The sequence below is a fragment of the Drosophila suzukii genome (genome assembly GCF_043229965.1).
Source record: "Drosophila suzukii chromosome 2 unlocalized genomic scaffold, CBGP_Dsuzu_IsoJpt1.0 scf_2c, whole genome shotgun sequence".
NCBI classification, from domain to species: Eukaryota; Metazoa; Arthropoda; class Insecta; order Diptera; family Drosophilidae; genus Drosophila; species Drosophila suzukii.
This window is the reverse complement of record NW_027255896.1, coordinates 12,919,189-12,929,927: the sequence shown is the minus strand read 5'-3', so window position 1 is coordinate 12,929,927 and position 10,739 is coordinate 12,919,189. Positions and strand designations below refer to the sequence as shown.

Below are 10,739 nucleotides of genomic sequence, written 5' to 3'. Positions count from 1 at the left end.
CAAGACGGATCTATACACCGTCGCGAAGTAATTTTGGACTGTAGAGTCCGTGGACCGGGAAGCGGTTGCAACTGGTGTACTTGGTCTTGATCTGGGTCTTGGGGCGGGATTCGAAGGCGATTGGGAGGAGTTGCCTCTGTGTAGTAAGGTGTGATGGCGGCCGCGGCACGTAAAGCAACTATGAGTGCTCTCACAATCACGCAGCTGATGCCCTCGTGCGAAGCAGTTTAGACACAGCTGCTTCCTCTTTATGTATGCCGAACGCTCGTCGACCGTCATCTGGAGGAACCGTGCATATGTGCGGACAGGATGGTTTTCTTTCTTACAAAGGTCACATCCTTTTGGCTTGGGTGCTACCCTTGTCTCGTAAGAATTTATTCTTCGAGGCGCTGCAGTGGGGGCGGATGTTTTTGGCAGAGATTGACTCGAGCCTGACGGCCGTACGTCGTCTATGGCTTCTAAGGTCCGGTGACGCTCCGTAAGGAAGGCCTTCAGTTTCTGCCACGTCGTAATCTCTGCCTTATTGTGCAGGGACTGTTCCCACAAGGATAGCGTGAGCTTAGGTAGTTTGGAGGAGCACATGTACACTAGGAGGCAATCCCAATTTTCGGTTTCAATTCCGGACAGTTCTAAAGCCGTAAGGTAACCCTGGATGGTACGTTGAAGTTCACGGATAGCTGACCCAGATTCCTGATTAACGGACTGCACATTGAAAAGTATTTTCAATTGGCTATTTACTAACAACCGCTTGTTTTCGAAACGCTCAGTTAGGTTAGCCCAAGCTGAGCGAAAGGGGGGAGTTCGACACTATCGTGTGTGCATCGCCGCTTGTTTTGGCATTTAGGTGAAACAATTTTTCGACTGGCGTCAGCCTTGGATTGTTTATGTAAATGGCCGTAAACAGATCCCTAAAGGTCGGCCACCGCAGATAATCTACGGTGAAAACCTCGGTATCGCACGGAGGCAGCCGACATCCAGAGGGAATGTAAGTCTGGGTAGGAACAGTTTGAACTTGGGGAGCCTGGGCTATCATATCCGCGATCTGAGCCCCACATCTCTCGTAAACGGAATAGCAGTAGCCGTATTTAGCCTTGAGAACTGGCAAACTATCAGCTGCACTGTCTCCGGCTTCTGCTATGCCCTGATGCGGTCCCATAACGCGCGTGTTTCTTCGCGGCGGATGTTCAGCATGGACAGAGTAGGAGGGATCGGCGAAGGAGTGTTTGCTCTGGATTCAAACTCACTCAGCCGATCTGAGACCTCAGTAAATTTGCTTAGAGCGATCTGGGAAGGTGTTAGTGCCATTTTGACGTTTGCACGGGTGACCCTTTTTCGGGGCGACGAGGTCTTGGCAGTTAGTTCGGGTGTGGGCGGATCTACGGATACGGCAGGTGGAATAGACAACTTGTTGTTATCACTTCCAGCGGACATTTAAAGAGAAATGACCTTTATTTGGGTCTGAATCTGCTCGCCTTTGTTTATGTCGGATAAATCCCGCAATAAAGGGCATAAGCTTGGATTTGGCGTCCTATTTCATCTGCTCTGACCTTCTGGATTCGATTTTGGGGTTTTCCTTCCATTTTTAATTTTTAGTTTCCACATCGCCTTTACACGAACACCGCCAAAGATTAAATTTCCTATTCTTTGGGCCGCGGCTAACGGCGTTCATCGAAAATTCACTCGCAAAATCTGGTATTTTTTCTGGTATTTCCTTAGCTCATCTGAGTACCGCGCTGAAAAACAGACCCGACGAAAAGCGTTAGCCGCGTATTTGCCTCTCGCTCACTCCTATGGTTAGCTCGCGGTTTTCGTCGATCTGAGTACTAGGCTTAAATACCAAAAAAAAATTTTTTAAAGTTTGATGGTAAATAAAACACAATGACCAAAAAATTTTCACGTCGGTTGGTGTAATTTTTATTTTAATCTTTTTTACCGGATGGCCGACGGAAAACTTTAATTAGTCGGAACGGGATGGTGGAGTTAAAAATTTTATGTGACTGTATGTAGATATGTGTATATACCCTTCAGTTCCAAAAAAAAAGTTTCACTTGTGAATCACCTTGGGAATCACCTGGGACATGTCCTCGTGCACAAGTGAAGAACAAGTGACGCTCCATATAGAAAATTGTATGGGATGTCCGCATTTTCACAAGTGAAAATTCAAATGAAAATTTTTCGAAGTCCTACGGGATTTCACTTGTTCCTTATACTCATTTTTCGTATGGCCTGTCACGTGCCGGTGACTCGTCCCAAGTGAATCACTTGGGAAAATCAGAATTTTTCCTTGAGTTTTCACTTGTGAAATCACTTGCAAGGGACACGTCCCAAGTGAATCACTTGTGAAAATCAGAATTTTTCCTTGAGTTTTCAATTAAAAAAATATAGAATTTAATTCATTTCATTTTAATTCATTTTAGTTATATGGTACTATTTAGATTTTCAAAAATTGTACAATTATAGTTTCTGTTTTTTTGCTTCGTAAGCTTATTTTTAACGTTAGACATCGCCGTTCTTAAACCTTTGTCCGGGTCCTATGAATCCTTGGCCAACGCTCCTGAAAAAACATATGTTTAAAAAATGCGTTTTATTTGTTTAATTGTATATTTACCTTTTATAGCTTGTTGCAGAATTTTTATTGGCACAAAACATTTCGTCATCCACTTTCGGCTAACGGAACCCATTGAATACCTTCAAAATTTACGTACTTTAAACTAAGATCAATGCACAACATCTTAAACTTAATGTAGCACTTACCTGACTTTATTATATTAACTAAACGATTAAAGTAACTCTGCTGCGCACCATTAAAATGGATGCTTCCCTTTCAATCACTCAAACAGAATGCACCAAGTCTTCTCACCCCTTTACTAGATTTCTTTTGTTTTCTCTTCGCTGTTGGCGCGTGCCACTGCACCTATACCCTTTCTAAAGTGAAATATATCCGACTATATAGTTTTTACTTCTTGAGTAAAAAATACAATACGATTTTTTTTAACATACTTAAATGTTTTAAATACTTAAATCAATTAACTAAAAAATTTTATTGTAATAAGAATGTATAATAAGTAAATATAACATTATAAGTAAATTCAATTTACTTAATTTTACTATAATCAAATAATTTACTTTTATAAAACAGTATTAGTTGTTTTTTTCGATATACAATAATGCTCCTAAAATATTAGGGCACTCATATGTCGCTGCGCCACGAAAATTTTTCAGCCGAAACATTAGTCGCTAGCCGAACATAACGGAGAGACTCAAAAGAAATAACGGACCTGCCGAAATTTGTCTCTGAGAGCGCCGAGTGCAGGCAAATTATAAGACAAAGAAAGAGAGGGAAGCTCCGAATATCTGCCTCTCTTTGTTGCACGATCGTTTTCATAGGCAGTCTTCTACGCTGCGCCGACTTCTCTGCTGACGTCAACAGCGGCACAGCGTTTTAGGCACAAAAAAAAAACAAAAAAGCTTTTCGCCTTGAGCCATGTCACCGCGTCCCTACTGCAGAACTGAAGGGTATGTAGATATTTGTATATATGTAGATATTTGTATGGATGTAGATATTTGTATGTATGTAGGTATTTGTATGTATGTAGATATTTGCACGTATGTAATTTTCGCCGGTTTTAAATTTATTAAATAATTATTGCCGGCGGGGTATGTGTTGTTGTGGAAGTTTTCGGTTTATTGTGTGTGGACTGTATTTGGAAAAACGAAAAAATACGTGCAAGTATTTTAGCGGCTGCGGATATACAGAGAGAAAAATCTTGAAAAGTTTTGGGGGCCTGATTTGGCAGAACACTAGAAATTTAATAATTCTCACTGTATGCTTGGCTTATATTTGCACTATATTTTTTCTAAGCATGGAATTTTTTCTCGATTTTGTATATGTGTATGTAAGTATGAATGAGCGGCCAAATGCAATTAAAAAAAGGAGTCGGAAAAAATTGGCAACATGGCCGCACGTAGCAAAAGGAAAATCGAAGAAAAAAATGGCGAAGTAATTTTTAATTGCCGTTGTCGGATTTAATCGGACTAGGATTTTGGACAAATCGTACAGAAAGTCAAACGAACTATATTTTCGAGTGGCTGACTGCAGACCGGCAATTAATAAGACGAAAAGCTTTACTTATCTTATCCGGCTCGAAGGTCCAAAATGTACGCCGGGGGGTAGCTGGGTACCGTGGTGGCGCTGATGGAATGGCGTGGGAGGCGACGGCGGGAAACTGGCGGCGTCGGCGGGCTGCTTCGCTGGGCTTCGGTGGCTTGCTGCTGGTGCGGTTTTCTGCTGGTGCTGCGGAAGCTGTAGGGGAGAAACCACTCGAAACGCGTATTGCCCCTTGATCGAAATTAATGTACGCACAAAAGTTAACTTGGAAAAAGTAGGCGGGGGTACGACCGCGGTTTATTTCAGTTGAACTCCAGAATTGAACTAATTTAGTCTAAGCTCCGCTCTGCGCTCCAAAGCGCAGCGGAGAATTCATGGTGGGAGCTAGGAACAGCGCAGGAGAGCGGGAGCGCGAGGGAGCGGGAGAGCGGTGCAGCTGGTGCAGCTGGATATCGGAGCTTCCGAAATTGTCCAAGGAAAAACACAATAAAATATAATACAATCATGCCAGTCGAGCATACACCATATGAATTTAGACAGCCACCACCAGCATTACAAGATGTCTGCATAGTTTGTGGAGAGCGTATGGAAGATACGCAGCAGTAACCAAATGCCAACACATATTCCATAAATCCTGTTTAGAAAAACAAGTAACGGAGACAAAAGAATGGCCTAGTTGTTTGGTTCTATTGTAGTAAGCTTCAAAGATGTAAAATACATGGTTGGAAATCAATCTCCGAAACCAAAAGATAACCAAAAAGGACAGCAAAGTAAGAAATTACCAGTAGGTCCACGGCCATGTACTCGCTCTTTAACGAAGGAATTAGAACTAGTAGGTGGAGAGGAGGAAGGCGCTGTATTACCTTTACTAGACGTTGACGAAGAAAGGTTAAGACAACAAAGGGAAAGTACTACGACAGGTAATGTCGTTCTCCATCGGCAACGCCGAGGTCCTCAAGGAGGACTTGCTGGAAGGCCGCCCAGAAGACCACGTACTCGCGCTAGACGACCGGAAAATTACGTGGAGAATATGGAGTCGATAGTCAGAGAAACCGTTTCTCAAGTTTTAGCATCGATAAATAGTTCAAACGTAGGAACAAGCCATGAGCGAGTTCGAGAAATAATGGTAGGGATGTCACTAGCTCGCATAAAATTGCAGACATTCTCCAAAAATGGGGTGTACGCTTTGATGGATCTTCGGAGGGCTTGTCAGTTGAAGAATTTCTGTACCGCTTAAACATATTAACTCGAGAAAACTTGGATAGTGACTTTGAACTTCTAAATAAAAACATTCACTAGTTGCTAATTGGGAAGGACAGTAGTTGGTATTGGAGGTTCCAAAAACGAGTCCAAACTTTTCCATGGTCTGAATTTTGTGAAGCGTTACGAGAGCAATATAGGGGAAGTCGAACCCCAACTGAATTACGGGACCGAATAAGAGCCAGAAAACAAAAACCCGGGCAATTTTTTGATTCTATCTATGAAGCTGTTTGCAAGCTTATAGATAAACTGTCCGTAAACTTTGGTGAAGATGAAGATTATTGTTTGAAAAGGTTTCGTCGATTTCTGAATTTCGTCGATTAGTACAGAAACGAGAAAATTTTCTTAGGGATCTTGGTAAACCGCGAATGGTACCTCAAAAAGGTAAAGACTCAGCCAACTTTCGTGTTTACGCAGACGAAACGCCCGATGAGGAAATACATAATAGCGAGTCGGATCTGTCGATCGCCGCAGTCAATCATACTTGGTCGGCGAAAATCACATGTTGGAATTGTGAGATGCCTGGACCTGTGTGGGAAGACTGCTTGGCTGAAAAGCGATTATTTTGTTATGGTTGCGGAGCACCACAAATACATAAACCCCATTGTGCAAACTGTAAGCGCAAGTCGGAAAACCGAGTGTCCCAAAAATAAGAGGTATTCTAGATAACATAAATAGTCCCATTATAAATTTAAGTCAACCATTGCAAGTTGGAAGTCAGCAAATTAACGTGAAGTTTATACCATACCATGAAAGATTGAAGAACTATAATGAAGTCAGAGAACGAATTTTTTCGGGAATAGATAGGAAGAGTCATCGCAATACCATACGAATGCGTAAATATTTTGGAGAACGAAAGGCTAAAAAAAACAATATTTGAATGTAACATAGATAATCGTAATTATGCTAAAGTTTCGTTTATTAATTATTCTGAGATAGATTTGCTCGATACAGAGGCAAATGTAAGTTGTATTGGGTCCACATTGGCGAAAGAATCTTTTACCAACTTGTCGAATTATAATGCAATTAAGTCGCATGTGCGCACCGCTGATGCGATATTGCATCCTGTTTCTGGAATACTGAAGGTTCTCATGCGATATAAGGACAAGGAAAAAGTACTTGATTTGTATGTGATTCCTTCCATTTCTCAGATGTTGATATTGGGTATCGAATTTTGGAGAGTATTCTCTTAAGCTCCCGATATTCTGAATTCCATAAATTGCTTAGAATCAGAAACCAAGGAACTGGGAGATCAGTATCCATTATCCAAATTTCAGCGTAGACAACTGGAAATCGTCAAGGAAATGTTTCCAAATTTCGAACGCAAAGGGCTTGGCCGTACTGATTGGAAAAAGCATGATATAGACATAGGAGAAGCAAAACCCGTGAAGCAACGATATTACCCCGTTAGTCCTACAGTCGAGAAACTTCTATATACCAAAATTGATCGGATGCTTAGCTTGGGTGTAATCGAGCCGTCAGTGCGTGCAGTTCACCTGTTCGATTAGTGGTCAAGCCAAATAAGGTAAGGCTTTGTTTAGATGGTAAAAAACTAAATGAAGCAACCAAGAAGGATGCCTACCCGATACAAAGCATCATGGAAATTGTTGCTCGACTTCCAAAGGCAAACATTATTTCAAAGCTTAACATAAAAGATGCCTATTGGCTGATCGGATTGTCTAAAGAAGCAAAGCCGCTAACAGCATTTACAGTCCCAGGTAGAGCTCTCTTCCAATTCACTGTCATGCCTTTCGGATTATGTAATGCCCTGTCAACTATGTGTCGACTGATGGATACATTAATTCCACCTGACTTACGATACTGTGTATTTGGCTATTTGGTTGACCTGTGTATTGTATCGAAAGACTTTTCATCTCACTTAGCCGTACTAGTGCATATAGCTAACCAATTCAAGAAAGCTAATCTCACTCTTAACATTGCAAAGAGTCACTTTTGTGTAACGAAGGTCAACTACTTGGGTTATGTAATTGGAAGTGGAGGAATAACAACTGACCCTAGTAAAGTCTCTTGCATAGTTAATTGGCCGACCCCGAAAAATCTTGAACAAGTTCGTGGTTTTCGTGAGAGCTGCTGATTAAAAACTATTCAGACGTTACGTTCCCAATTACCGAGGTGTTGTCCTCCAAGAAAACATTTAAGTGGACCGAGGCCGCCCAAACAGCTATGAACACTTTAAAGAATCTTCTAACCTCAGCTTCGGTTCTACAGAATCCCGATTTCGATAGAAAATTCTATTTACATTGTGATGCAAGCGATTTTGGTATTGGCGCGGTGCTCGTGCAATTAGCCAAAGATGGAAAAGAGATGCCAATTGCTTTTATGTCCCGGAAATTGTCGAAGTCCCAAAGGAATTACAGCGTGACAGAACGCGAATGTCTGGCGGTTATATTAGCTATAGAGAAATTTTGCTGCTATTTAGAAATGCAACCGTTAGAAGTAGTTACTGATCATAGCAGTTTACAGTGGCTAATGAGACAACAAGAGATAACAGGGAGACTGGCTCGTTGGGTTTTCCGCTTACAGTCATTTTCATTCAAAGTTACCCATAGAAAGGGAAAGGATCACATTGTACCCGATGCTCTGTCCAAAATTAGCGCAGATGAGATTGCAAGTTATGAATTGAATGTCCCAGAAGGCTAGAATAATAGAAAACTCCGAACAATTCCCAGATTTGCAGGTTGTGGATCGTTTTGTTTATAAAACACGTTTCCGGAAACGAGGAATCTAGATACCGCTAAATGGAAATTATGGGTACCAGAACCGCTACGTGCTTCTGCAATTCATCAAGCACATGATAGCAATGTAAATGCTCATGGTTGTATGCAAAAGACTATAGAAAGACTGCGAAGGAATTTTTATTGGCCAGGACTATCTAAAGAGGTGCGATATTACGTACGTAATTGTGAGATCTGCAAGGAAACAAAAGCTCCCACTATGACTTTGCGTCCTCCGATGGGCCAGCAGAGCATCTCAGTTAGACCTTTTCAAAAACTTTACGTAGATTTTTTAGGTCCTTATCCAAGGAGTAAGAAGGGTAACATCGGTTTATTAATAGTATTGGTTCACTTCTCCCGGTATCATTGATTGTGCCCTTTAAGAAAATTTAAAACGAGTCTGATCAATGAGTTCTTAAGCCAGCGAATCTTTCCAGAATTTGGAGCTCCCGAGGTAATTGTGAGCGACAACGACAAAGCAAATGAATTCGAAGCCTTGTTAAGTAAACTAGGAATTCGACACGTATATACTGCTTTGTATTCCCCGCAAAGTAATGCGGCAGAGCGTGTAAATCGTTCATTACTGTCGGCTATGCGATCGTATATCAGCAAGGACCAAGCCGAATGGGATTTACATTTACCCAGTATCTCTTTTGCTTTAAGATCAGCCTTACATCAGTCAATCGGGTGGTCCCCTTATAGAGCCTTATTCGGGATGAATATGACTAATCACGGGGATGACCATAAACTATTAAAGGAAACGTCGATATTGGAAGAGTCAACTAGGTTAGAGCGTGAGGATCACCTGCAGTTAATAAGACAAGAAATAAAAAAAGACAGTCGCAAGGCGTATGCAAAAAACGTAAAGCAGTATAACTTGCGGTCAAAACCCGTATCATACCGAGAGGACAAGAGGTCTTTAAAAGAAATTTTCATTTAAGTCAATTCAGCAATAATTTCAATAGAAAGTTGGCTCCTAGTTCTCCAAGTGTAGAGTCAAACAAAAGCGAAGAAATTCTTTCTATTTACTGGAAACTCTACAGGGCAAAGAAATCGGAACATATCATGCTAAGACATATGTAGCCAATTCCAGCTAATTATTCCTCGTCGGGTTCGTCAGAATATCTGGTGGGTGTAATGTACAAACCTTAATATCTTTAAACGAAATTTTTGAAAAGTAACTGATAATAAAGCTAGCACTCGTTACGTATCCGAGTTATTTACCGGAGTGTGTAACCCCATGTAATCACAAGCAAAGTTGCCTAAATAAAGTCGAAAAGTGATCCAAAGTGTAACGTCAAAATTTAGATTTTTTCGGATGTTTGAACTCCCAGCTTTTGAATTCCGATCTACTCAGTCTTTCTGTTTCGAGAACTCAAAAACGTAGTAAACTTTAATTTCTGGCCACACCACGTGCAGTCGAAATTCACATTAATCTTTGTCATCAGTGATTATTAAGGCTCGTGTATGCTAAAACACAATGATATAATCAACTAGTCAAACGTTTAAATCTGAAAACAGAAGGAAACAACACGTAAATTAAAGGAAGACAAACTGAGCGTAAGTAAAAGTAAAAGGAGATAGCCAACGTGAAATTCACATCTAGTTCTCAATCCGAAGATCAGGCTATAAACATCTAGCCAGCAGCAGGTTGTTCGTGGGGTTCGGAACCAAGCTGTTCACAATCCAGGGAATAGAAATAATTAAAACTTGTCTCTCCAAGCAATTTCAACTAGTTTACCCCTGGAAGCATGGAGCGCTTCATCGGAATTTTCAGAGGGTAAATGATGCATGCTGCTCTAGTTTTGATTGTTTCGGGCAAGCCGCCGATTGAAAGAATTTCACCCCAAAAGCGAACGGGTGAACTAAAACCCTCCAAAACGCCGTCCCAAAATACAAAACCTTCGGCTATGATCTGGTTTGCCTAAACAAAAGTCCGGCCGAGGTTAGCTTTTCAGGCAGTTTTGTTTTTTTTTATTAATAAATTGTCCCTTTTAGGTTTTCCACCCAACCTACTAGAGTGGATACTTTCCTACCTTTCTAATAGAACTCAAATGGTCTGTTTTAATAATAAAATTTGCAAAATAATTAATGTTACTTCTGGAGTGCCACAGGGTAGCCACCTGGGACCTTTACTTTTTGGGTTAATGATTAATGATCTACCTTATGTCATAAAATCGTGAACTGTATTAATGTATGCAGATGATGTCAAGCTATGTTTGTCCATGTGTTTACCTAATTCATATAATGACCTTCAATTAGATCTTGATTGTGTGTATACGTGGTGCATGATTAACATGTTGAATTTGAACTATTCTAAATGTAACTTTATGACCTTTTATCGTTTTAATTTATCTCTGTATTCCTATTCTATCGGAAATAAAGCCCTTGAACGTATTTTTTCTGTTCAGGATCTTGGCGTTCTATTTGATCATAAACTTGGTTTAAAAAACCATATATCTACTATAACTAACAAAGCCAGAAGTCTCCTGGCGTTTATGAAGCGCTGGTCAAGGGAGTTTGATGATCCATACACAACAAAGCTTTTGTATGTTTCTCTTGTTCGTCCGTCAATGGAATATTGCTCATGTATATGGTCACCTCAAATTAGCTGTTACCAAAATATGTTAGAGTCT

At 40.7% G+C, this 10,739-nt stretch overlaps 2 long non-coding RNA genes across 3 annotated transcripts; one reads left to right on the top strand and one right to left on the bottom strand.

The window, feature by feature from the left end:
• Positions 1–2,407: 2,407 nt before the first annotated feature.
• On the bottom strand, positions 2,408–2,987 carry LOC136117743 (uncharacterized). Its single transcript, XR_010655285.2, has 3 exons — positions 2,755–2,987; positions 2,609–2,688; positions 2,408–2,554 (listed from the first exon to the last, which is right to left on the bottom strand). It is a non-coding gene; the product is annotated as an uncharacterized lncRNA (long non-coding RNA).
• A 6,404-nt stretch (positions 2,988–9,391) lies between these two features.
• LOC136117744 (uncharacterized) lies at positions 9,392–10,219 on the top strand. 2 transcript variants are annotated; one of them, XR_010655287.2, is made up of 3 exons: positions 9,392–9,663; positions 9,724–10,048; positions 10,102–10,219. It is a non-coding gene; the product is annotated as an uncharacterized lncRNA (long non-coding RNA). The 2 variants fall into 2 exon arrangements; XR_010655286.2 differs by having other exon boundaries at positions 9,729–10,048; positions 10,102–10,218.
• Positions 10,220–10,739: the final 520 nt, after the last annotated feature.